The following is a 13,485-nucleotide window of genomic DNA, read 5'->3' as shown; positions in this document are numbered from 1 at the left end:
GCGATATTTCTGTAATATTATATCTCGATTATACTATAAAATTTTATATACAACTAAATTCAAACTAAAGTGTGAACAGAACACAAAATTTTAATTACTTTTTATATTTTTAATATAAAAAATATTTAATATTTTTATATTATTATATTATATTTATATTATATTATTTTATATTATTATTATATTTTTATATTATAAGAATATTTGAGTATCAGTTATCGCCAATTTATATTTTATTTTCTATATTCCATTATTGAAATATATATTATTAAAATTACTGAAATATTATACTTCTTGTTATTATACTTGTTATTATACTTCTTGAATTTAATTAGTTAATGAGTTGGTTTATATAGCAAAAATCTCGATAAAACATTTATTTATAGATAAACTGATTTTGAATTACTATTTATTTATTAGACAATTCATTATATTTGAATTTAATAGATTCTATCGTTATTAGATGATTTCAATATCGTTATAAATCATTAACTTGTTAGTTGAATTTTTATCACAATGGTTTGATATTGGATTCGTGGAAATAATTGTTTTTCCAATCGAATGAATTTAATTATTATGCATGAAGCAAAACTCGAGATACGCATAGGAATATAGGAGTCTTTAATATTTCTTTTATAAGTTATATGATCCTTTAGTATATTATTGCATGAAATTATAACTTTTAGATTTAAACTCTGATATATAATGTCTGATATATATAATTTCTTATGCAAGTTGATTTTCTGAATACTTTCTTCTATGATTTTGAATTGATTGTTACATTGTTTTGATTGTATATCTGAACTATTATTATTTATTTGAACTATTATATTAACATAAATGAAATATTTACAGTTTATTTCATAAAATCTAAACTGAATAGGATACTAGATTATTCTAAATTAAACAGTATCAATTTGCATGATAAATGTAGATTTAAGATGAGTGTATATGCTCGATTCTTTAAAATTTTTCTAAAAATTTTTCTTTGTACTATTGTACCATCCGAAAGAATTAGTTTTTAAATCGCAGCTTATGTAAAAGTTGATAGAATTTAAAAAAATTGAATGCATCGATACAAAACAATGAAAAATATCGATGATGAAAAATTAAAGAGAAGAAACAAAAAAAAAATAATAAAATCATTGAAGAAACAAAAACTTTGAAGAAAGTTTTTCTTTATCAAACATAAAAAATTCTTGAAAAAAAAAAATTACGACAATTATTATGACAATAAGAAGAAAATTAAAAGAATCTAAAATTAAATTTCGAAGAATATTCTGCAAAAACTGTTAATTTTTAAATTCTTCATATATTATATTTTATATGTAAAAAAATTATATAAGTATTTTTCTTTTTTATGTTACTGTTGCATATTAAATATTTTTTTTATTCATTATTCATATTAATTTTTTTTAATAAAATTATTTCGATTAATATTTATTATTATATACAATTTAATTTTATATGAAAAATTATTATTATATATATTACTATGAAAATTATTTAATTAAAACTTTGTTTTAAATAAGTATTCAAATATGTATTGTTTCATCAAATTCTAAATTTGACAATGTGTTACTGAAATAATTGCTAATAATTAAATACTGATCGTAGACATTAGAAAAAGAAACTTAAAAAGAAAAAATGAGGTAATAATATTCTAAATTGAATGTTATATTTGTGTAGATATAAGAATGCGAAAATCTAGGTCAACAATCTTTCCCATTGCTAAGATAGAGTTGTTTTATTCTGATCTCAGTTTGTTTGTAACGTTCATGTAATAGAAATCACAAAATAAAAGAATAAAAAAAGGAATGAAAAAAAAAGTAAATTTATAGTATCATTCAAGTATATAAAAAAAAAAAAGCAATTGTAATATGTATGCAGTTTTTAGATATATGATATTAATTAATATGTAATATTGATTCACATTATTAATATGTGATATCCAGATTGATTATTATTTTTCTATAAAAATAAGAAATATTGAGTAATATATTAAGAAATATAAGATATATATTTTTTATGAAATAAAGATAAAGATCTTTATTTCATAAAAGTCAATGATTTAATTAGTTCATGTTTAATAAGTAATTGATTAGTTCATGTCTGAAATTCAAATTGATTCAAATATCACTAGTACTTCGGACTTTTTTATACATATGAAAATAATTAAAAAAATAATTATGCATATAAAAACTCATTCAATCTTTCTAATTCTTATAGAATTAGATTATAGTATTTTGATTTGTTTTTATGCATTTCAGTAAGTACAGCAGATTGAATGAAATACAACAATTCATATATGATTTTAAATGAAATATTGTGTAATCATCATATAACTTCAATATTGTAGAATATTCAATTGAATAATTAATATATTCAATAAACTTAATCATATAATTCAATAATATCCAAATATTACATAATTTGTTAAAAGATAAGTTTCTATTAAATAATAAGTTAGATTTCAATTTGAATAATTAAAATTTTTTTAAACGATATAAAAATGTTGCATAATTACATTATATGATATTTATTTACATTATCTTACCCTGAAATTCATTTGAAATAGTTTTTATATAAAAGAATATTAGTATATTTATTTTCATTGAGGGATTCCAGTATACAAGAGACATTGCAATATAGTATTATCGCGCAATTGAACATTCTTATTCTTTCGCCGTCTCTTTCTATCTAATATAAAGTTAAAATTTGTTAATTAAACCTTATCATTATGTATATATGAATTTTTTTATCACTTTAATATATAGAATCCATTCTCCAAAGATGTTCCAATATTTTTATGAATATCTTGTATAATAAAAAATATTTATGTAGAGATTTCTAAATTAAATGAAATAATAAATGAAATAAAAAATGTTACATAAAAATCAGATATTTAAATAACAAATAATAATAATTTTATTTGATAATTTCATATCATTTTATATGTAAAAGAATCATAATATTATTTTATTTATAATTTAATTATATATTTAATATAGCTAATTTAATATTTAATATTATATCGACAATAAAACTTAAAAAAATATAAATACAATAAACAAAATAAAAAAATAAAAATATTAAAAAATTTAACACATTTTTAAAGCATTTTTTTCTTATCATAAATAGATTGTGATTTAATCTAAATATTTATTACTAAATATATTAATAATTAATCTATAAAAATATAAAAATTATAATATAAATCTATCAAGTATATATTTTTAAACATTATAAAAATATAAAAATTATAATATAAATCTATCAAATATATATTTTTAACATGCACATTAGACTCCATAAATTTCATTTTACTATATCTTATTGTAATTTATGAATAAATATTTATTTTAAATTTTTTTTTATTGAATAATGTTTTCTTGTTTTTGAGATACATAGAAATTATATTTATATTGCATTTAATAAATTTAATTTAATTCTAATTACTTTATCTTTTTATTTCTTATTCTAATCTCATTAAATAAATTGAAATTAAAAATTTTAACAATCTATTATTTATTTTATTTTCTATTCTCTGTTATTTTTATTCATTCTATATTTTTTTTTCATTTCTTTCCATCCAAAATCTACTTCATTCATTGTCTAACCTATATCTAGTTTTTATTTTTAAATCTTTCAAATTTCTTTTTTCTTTTTTTGCAGATATTTAAATACTTCATCATTTCATCATACTCTATCTAATAATAATAATAATCCTTGATGTTAGGATTAATTAAGATTAAGTACAGATATCTTATTTTGTACTTATTTATTCTTCAAAATATAACATTCTTTTATACAATGTACACGCCATTTATTATAGGAATTTTTCTAATTAATATATGTGATGATTAATTAATTGAAATTACTAAGATATCAGTCTTATCATCTATATATTTCTGTTAATCATATATGTCATCTATGTTATCGACTATTTACAATTATTCATTCAATATTTTCTTTTAAATCTCTTAAATCTAGCTGAACCAATTAATTTGCCTCTCAATTTTTTTAATTTTACTGCTCATATTGGTTTTATATTAATATTCTCTAAATCAATATGTTATTTACTCTATCATAAAATAATATTCCATTCATTATATTTTTCATTTATAAAATCTTATATCAATGTTTACAATGCAATATATCATTTTTAATTTTCATTGTATTTTGATTATTTATTAATAATTTTGTTTTCATATTTTTATTCGTTATGCTTTCTAATATATTTTTCAAATATATTATCTCTTTACATTCTAACTTCTATTTTACATATTTTTATTTCAGTTATAAAGAGTTAGTTATTATTTTATTATTTATAGTTAATTAATTATTTATAGGAATATCAACTATTAATTTTTCACTATAATTATTATGTACTATATTATATTTTATATTAATTATGTATTATTATTTATATTATATTATGTATTAATATCGTTTGCGTAATTAAAGTTATAATATCCTATAAGCTCTTCATCTCGACTATGTCTCATGAATAACTTATTCTTAGATCTTTATTTTGCAAATATTTTGAGATGCATTTTACATACATATATTTTTATCCAAAAGATTTTGTAAAAATCTAAGTATTAAAATGTTATTATTATATCAGTTTATATCTTAGAAATATTAAAATATGAAATATTTTCAGATGAAAATAATCTTCTAATACTGACTTATATTGGTAGCACTGCTAAAACAATTTGAACCAAAGAATATAATTCTGACTGCTGTTTTGTTTTTCTAATTCCAATAATTCCAAAATTCTAATAAATTTTTTTTTAAATTTAATGTAGGATATTTTATAAATTTTTGTGCATATATTGTGCAAATATTGTATATAAAATACATTTTTTAAATAATATTATATATAAATATATTTAAAATAATATTTAACTATATTTTAATATGTTTTGCATTCTCTTCATTGCATTTTTTATTTTTAAGCATTTTTTCAAATCATCGATTTCTACTTCATCAATCTAAGCATTTAAATTATTTGCTGTATTACTCGAATATATATCTTCTATACTGAAATATTTTTTTCTTTATGCTTTTAAAATGTATTAAATAACTTCTTGTTCGCATAATTTATTCTTGACTTAAAATTACGTTGAATTTACATTAAATCATGCATTCAAGAATAAGATCAAAATCAAAAATACATTAAAATTAATAGTTTACAAATACAATTTGCTCTTGATTAAATTTAAAATTTTATTAAATTAAATATAAAGATACGATAGATATATGAAAATATGTCCATTAAGAAATATCAAATAAATTTTTTACATGAATTTTTATCATTTTCACAAATTTGTTAATTTTGTTTTTATTCTAATTATTTCTAATATGTACTTTTGTAAAAAATCTGCAATAATAAATTGTTTCTTTTTTTTTAATTTTTTATCATATTAGGATGAAATTAAAGAACATATTATCAATTTTTATCCAAGATTACGGATTTATTATTGATTTTTATTGTTGATTTTTTTTCATCTCAACAATCCTTAAATTTTAAAAAGTGTTCAAACATGTTTGTTGTTGAATATTAACTAATAATAGGATAATTTATTTATAATCTATTGATTTTTTTTTTATTGTTTTTAATAAATTCTTATGACTGGTAATTTTTTACACTTCTCGAATTTCGCATATTATTACAGCATAGCAATCTTATTAAATATTTTTTTAATCTTTTTATTGCTGGCATTCATTTCATTGTTCGTAACGTTATTTAATAAAAATTTAATTTCTTTATTATTTATTATTTTTATTTATTTTATATGTGATAATAGAATAGAACTCTTACTATCATTATCATCATTACTATTATCGCATTCTAAATTTACTTGTTTTCCAATCAATTTTATTAATTATATTGCATTTGATAATTATGGATTTTAAAAAAATTTTTTAAAATTTGCTGTATAAATATTTCGAATTTAAAAAATAAGAAAATTTTTTTAGTAATTTCATCATATAATGTTTACAACTATATATTGCATATACATTTTTTTAACTGTGAAGATATTTAAATAAATTTTTGTGTTACATATATACTGAATATACATTTTAATAAATGTATGATTCATTCATATCACACAATTTATTTTTATTGATAATAAATTATTGTTTAATTCTTTTCTGATTTTTTTTAAATAATTTAGTTTTATTTGCAATAGCATTTCTAACATTAATATCTTGTGATGAAATAATTAAAATTGATATGTGCAAAAGAAATTTTGAAATACTATTTATTAAATTAAATAATAAAACTAATTATACTAATTAATTAATTAGTTATTAAACTAAATAATTAATTATGAATTGTTGACTAAATTGACTAAATTAAATATTTAGTTACTTTTTCCTTATTATTAGTGCTTTTTGAACTTGAACTATTTATTTTTTTCTTTTCGTTTTTCATTACATGTTGTAATAAACATTTTATTGTCTATTATGTCTTGATACATAAAAAATTCATAACAGGAATATTTCGTAAAAAATTTAATTTTTTATATCATTTCTTTGATAAATTCTTCCATAATTTATTTATTATTATTTCATTATTTGATCCGAAAAATCAATGGATTTTTTCCTATTATAATTAATTATTTTTTTATTTAGAAATAAACTTATTTTTATAATTTCCATTTCTGTTAAATATTTGATAGAAAATAATGAAATATTTTGTCTTTTCTATTTCAAAATTGTTATTTTTTCTCTACTTTTTTTTTTTCTTCTTTTTTCTGTGCAATAAATTCTTTTCTTTTCAATTTTTTTTTGATACTATATTTTTTATTATATTTACGATTGTTTCAGATAATATTTATCAAATATGTATTTGATAAATTGTATTAATTGTTTTGTTAAATCTAATATCAATTATCATTGCATAATGTATAATCTTTACGAAATATATTTTTACAAAAATTTTTAACAACATTGATTGATCATATTTACTATATTGAAAGCTTTACCATTGTAAATTAAATAGAGAAATATGATCAATGCAAAATGTTTATTCAAGTCCATAAGTTTTAAAACTTTTATTCTATATTTATATAACTTTTTTTGCTTTATATATTATTGAAATATAATCCATCTATAAAACGATTCATCAATGCAGATAATTCTAATGAATAATAATACTTTTTAAATTTTATTTATCTTTTTATTATTTATCTATTTTTTTTATTTTTCTATTTTTTTTAAATTTTCCATAAACAATCGGTAAAATAATTCTCAAAAAAATCTTAAAATTGAAACCTTGGATATATAAATATTTTATATTTGGAAGTTATACTATTTTCTTTAAAAATTCCTCAAAAAGAAAGTGCTTGATCTCTTCTTTATTAGCTTCCTTGATTTAAACGTTCGGAAATTTTTTTTCTTCTCATTTTTTGCATTAAATATGTATGTCTCTTCACTTATTTTTTGAAGTATTTCTTCAGTGACTTATAGCATCTTTTTCATAGAAATCTTCTATATTTATATAATTTTGCATTTTTATGTTATTTATACTATTTACATCAATATTTTTGAAAACTAATATTTACTTGATTTTTTTTTTGCATCGATTTTTTAAAACACTTGCCTTATATGTTTAAGTTCTGCATTTATTGCAAATTGCATATATCTCAGGCTAATATTTCCTAAAGATTTTCTATGAGGTTAAGAGAACATTACATTACATTACATTAACTTAATATTTTGATATGTCGATCGCCACATTATTCTTGAAATATGATCTCATCCGAATCTAATTCTTCCATAAACATAATTAAAACATCTAGAAGTTCTATATATATTTCTGAGAATTTATTCTCGTTAATATCCAATATATCGATGTTTCCAATATAATGCGATATGATAATCAGTTTCTTGAAAAAATTAAATACAGTTCAAATCATAATATTTCTATCATCAAAATTTCAACTCAGCAATATCATGCGATTTACTCAAATCATATCAATAATATTTTATTTAAAATTATTTGAAAAAATATCGAAAAAATGTTTTTCCATTTTTCGTTTCAAAATATATGATTTTTAATAAAATCGATTTTAGTATTTTATATTCATGTATTAAAGATAATTTTGAAGCTTTTTTTACTCCATATAAATCGTTTAATTTTTCTATAAAATTTATTGAATATATCTTTTAAATACTGAAAGATTTAAATCTATTTGTTCCATTGTTACAATTTGATTTGATAGCATGGAAAATTAATAAAATTGTCTTCGAATCAGCTTTTTATTTCCTTTTGGATTTTTATCATATCATTTAATCTAAGAAATTATTTGCTACATGATAAGATCTATTTATTTTTAGAACAATTTTTCTATTAGAAAATGTATCTTTATTTTTTATCTCGTGATAAGAAAAAGAAAATTATCTTAAAGGTATATACTATTTTAGATAAATTACTATATTTTCACACATTTTAAATAATATTCATAATTAATAAATACTCATAATTAATAAAATTTTATTAATTAATTAATATTAATTATAATTATTAATAATATATAAATTAAATACAGAATATGAATCAGCGAAATTTCCATCCACTAAAAATATTATTTGTTTCTCATTGTTATCAATTGGATAATTATATACATCGTTTCTGCATTTAAAATCGTTTCTTTCATTATTATTTATTATTATTACATACAATTATTATAATTGCTAACATTGCATAGCAAATATCAGTGAAATTATCAGTTTTATCTGATATATTTCTGTATTTTTTTTTTAATTTTAAATTTAATAATTTTAATAATATTGTTATAGATCAATATATCGGAAAAATTACAAATTAAAAAAAATATCATTTTCAAAAATTTTTTGAAAAAGATAGATTTTAATAAGAATATCATTAGATGAATGATTCATCAATTTTTTCACCGGAATAAATTTGATATAGTTATTTATTATCGTTATATATATACTAAATCCAAATAATAGAGTTAGAAAATATAAATAAAACGGTTGCATGATATTCACGTGATCGATGTTACGGCTACATTAATTATCAAACAATAATCAAAAGTCAGGCTTAAATTGTAGTAATGTCTTACTCTTTTATGCAAATAAAAATTTAAATGATTTGCAAAATATCATATGCTCACAATTAGAAAAACTTCAAGAACTCACTTTCTCTTTTCTTCGATAAAAAGTTAAAAAAAAATCTGATTTTTTTATTATTAATAATTTCTTAATAATAACCATTTAAAAAAAAAAGTTAAAAAATGTCAGATTTTTATGAAACGTATTTTTTATATGATTTATATGAAACGTATATTTTATTCCATTATATCTTTTCTGTTTTATCTTTTCATTATGTTATTGTTCTTCAATTCTAATTATGAACGAAAAATGTTATCTATTAAAAAATGCATTAAAAGAACATATATTAGTGCAAATGAAAAGAATATTATTTTAAATATTTATAAGAAAATGAAAAAGAATCTGTTGATATAATAAAAACAACTGCTCATTGTAGTAATTTTTGAGAAGTAAGGATTATATATACATGCATTTTAAAACATATGCAATATGTATTTTAAGAAAAATATTATTTAATTTTGTGAGTCTATTATATGGAAAGTACATATATCAAAAGAAATATCGTTTCTAAAGAAAACGAAAAAACATCAGAAAATTTCTGAAAAAGATAATTTTGACAAGAATGCTATTATTCAAATAATTCACCAATTTTTTCATTGAAATGAAATACTGTCAATAAAAAAAATCTTAGAAATTATAAATTCGTCGACTCTAATTCTAAGAGAATTATAAATAAATAACTAACTAAGAAATATAAATAACTATCTAATTCTAAGAGAAGTTTATTCCATAAATTATTAAAAGCATCAATTTTAAATTTATTCAGTAAAAGAAAAATAACTTTTTAAAGAGAAGATAAATAAGAGAACAATAAATAAATAATAAAACATTGCGAGTAACATTGATGGAATTTATCGATTAGTTATTTAGCAAAAATTTATAATGCAAATTTTTTTCTAGTCTTATAACCGTTTTTTCTATTCTATAATCGTTAAACGCAATTAGTCACTGCAAAAATTTGATCGCCAGTTCTCTAGCTACTCGGGACATTGTATTCATTCATCGTATTCATCTTATTTCAATCAATGTATCATATAATATATATAATATAATATAATATAATATAATAATATAATATAATCAATGTTCATATAATCGAACTAAAGACTCAATGTTTATATCGTAAGAAAAATTATGAATAATTATTTAGTCGCGAGTGGATAACTCACTTCACATCAGAAATTGATCTTAACCAATTGTTTTCCAGCACTGACAGCATCAACGCAATAATATTGTCGATATCACAGTACCTACAGAGCAAACAAATAAGTTGAACTGGTTATTGTTCAGGTACAAGCAATTTTTTAACGATAAGCTAAAAAATTTCATTGACCATCTGCAAGAGCATTATTTAAAATAAATGTAAAGTCAACTTTTACTCATATACGAGATATATCATAAACTTTACATGAAGCTTATGTGAGAGAATAATAAACTAACATCAGAATTATACAAGAAGGTAGAATACTTTGAATGAACATTCACTCATGTTGTCGCAAAAAAGAATGGTAACATTCAGATCATAGGTAACTACAAATTGATATTGAACTTACAGCTAATAATCGACAAGCATCCAATCCCGAAGGCCGAACATATTATTATGATATGAAAGATAATAGACTGTTCTATCACTTGGATGTAATAGATGCATATTCTTATTTGCCCATTAATGAGGAATTTAATTATGCATTTTTATATTAAATACACTAATGCATGAACTGATCCAATTAAAGCACTGTTTATGAAACAGTAAATATTTCCAATCTGAAAGCGAATTGAAGAAGTTGTCCATAGGTTGGAGAAAAGTTCACATATTCTTCGACGATATCATAGTTTTTGGTGTGGACTTTGAGGACATATTTCTGATTTTAGAAAAATTGCTTGAGCATTTTAAAATGCATGATCTTCTCTTAACTGTTCAAAGCGTTTGTATCACCATTAATTGAATTTTTAGACCATTGTATCGATGCCGAAGGATTACATAATCAAAAAAATATAGAAGCAATTCACAACACACTAAAATCTACTACTCCTGAACAACCACAGCTTATTCCTGGGGAAAGCGACTTATTATAACACCTTTATTCCCAATCTATTCATCAATTTATTCTATTGGATCTACTATCATGGAATTTGGATCTACTATTATGTTACGCACAAATCAATTTGTATGGACATTAACTGCAGGCTTACACGACAATCAAAAATATTTTGATTTCTCCTGAAGTCCTAATGCTGAATAGTTCGATTCTACTTCTGCAACTAGCAATGAATACAGATCTTTGAGCAATCTTATTATATATATTTCCAAGAACGACTGATTTCATATACGAGTAGAACGTTAAGTAAAACAACGCTATCTCAGACAGACAAAGAAGCATTAGCGATTGTTTGGACAGTCCAAAAGTTCTTCTATTAGATCTATTACGACATTTCATTCTCGTAACAAATCATAAACCGTTAACAGATATTATACCCGAAAACTAGTAGAACTTGAAGATAGCATTTGGTGATCAGATATGTCAGATATTATAATGTATGTACCAGATATTACTGTCAACCATGTTTTATTAACTGATTTTTAATTTTATTAATTGATTTCTAATGTTCTTTAAAGTTTCTTTTATAAAATAAATATTACATTTCGAAAATACAATATAATTACAGGACTTCAATGCGAAATCAACCGCATAGGATTCCCCAGTGTTTCCAATGCAAGGGATATTCTAATACAAAACTGGGACGCCTGCTGAGATCAATCAACACGTGTGTGATTCTAGAATGAGTCTATTGTCCATCTTTCGTGGGCAAATCTTACAGCCATTCGTCTTTGTTCATGGTTAATATCTGGGAGGGGATGGAGACTCTTTCCAACTATCTTTACATATGGATACAAATTTCCGTTTCCATTCCGAATCATCAGAGGGGATTTATACCACCTTGATCGTTTAAATGTATAATTAAAAATATCAACATATCATCGATCATATTGGATGGTCCATCATTCAATCATAACGTCACCTTTGTATACTACTATTTAGTGATCGAGCCTATGATTGAAATCGGAGCACCTTCAAATTGCTATTACGGATAATTTCTGTTCCGTGTTTTCACCACTGATTGGTTAACGCGCTGAGGTATGATTGGCAGTATGTTGTAGTCTCATAAGCCGATTAACAACTTCTCTCTTTGCAGAATGTTAAGGACGGTTAGACTCACCCATGGACACTTCGGATATGAAATGCGAAAGGGTGAGGATCAATTACTTACAGAGGAAGGTGTCCTATGGCGACGAATCGGAGCGTAAAATCTCCGGTTTTAAAGCAACGAAAAAGAGTACCAAAGCGTGATAGAAGAACAAGAGCCCCAGAAAATGGACCAACAAAGTAACGGACGTTAGCGAAGAAAAAAAAGAGCATATTATCACTATCCAAATGAGGATAAAAAAAAAAATATAAACTTTGCAGAAAAAAAATATAAATATTCTCGACCTTCTCTTAGACCTAATGAGAGAACAATGTTTCAAAATGACTGTTGAGATAAGTCGAAAATCGCAAAATTACAAATACTACCCCAGCGAAGTCTCATTTACAGCAGCAGTTTAGAAGAGCAGATCGAGGCATTACAGCAGGAGAATTTAATAACAAACTTTCCAAAGTACAGTCAAAATTTACACAGCAACCATAGCAAGACAAAATCTTACATATCCGGAATACGTAGATCGAGAGCTGTGTTTCTCACGAACATGAAACACAATTCTCCAAACATCATACCATAGTTCCATCCGACACAAAAGTGGCGATATTAAAGATTATATTACTGGTTATGAAGAAACTCTAAATTTATAAAGAAGATCAATGGCAATGGAATTTTCGTAGAGACGGCAGGACAAAAGAATTTAGCGATCCTCTTCACGAATCAAAAGCTGAAGAAATCAGCTTTCGTGATCGATGACAAAAAGAGTCCATGAGTCATAATCTATGAATCTATATATGATTCAAAAGACAAGAAGAAAGATAGCAATGAGGCAATAATGAACCTTCATCAAACAAAATATAGAGAAGAATGAGGATAAGTTCCTCCAACAAGTAAAATTAGTTTTTAAAACTGGTGATAAAAACAAAGATATGGATAATTGGATGCTGAATATACCAAGAAAAGCTAGGAATATTTTCATTACATTATATATAACATTATATATAACATGATGACTGCTGCGTTATCCATATTCAGGTAATGCTTATTTGATTACTTATGAACGATCTTCGTAAGTATTTGAAAAAATATTTTGTAGGGGGTAATAAAATTATTAAACTGTTATAAAAATAATAAAAA

The sequence above is a fragment of the Apis dorsata genome, unplaced genomic scaffold (assembly GCF_000469605.1).
Source record: "Apis dorsata unplaced genomic scaffold, Apis dorsata 1.3 scaffold_225, whole genome shotgun sequence".
NCBI classification, from domain to species: domain Eukaryota; kingdom Metazoa; phylum Arthropoda; class Insecta; order Hymenoptera; family Apidae; genus Apis; species Apis dorsata.
The sequence above is the reverse complement of the archived record's forward strand: the minus strand, read 5'-3'. Positions refer to the sequence as shown.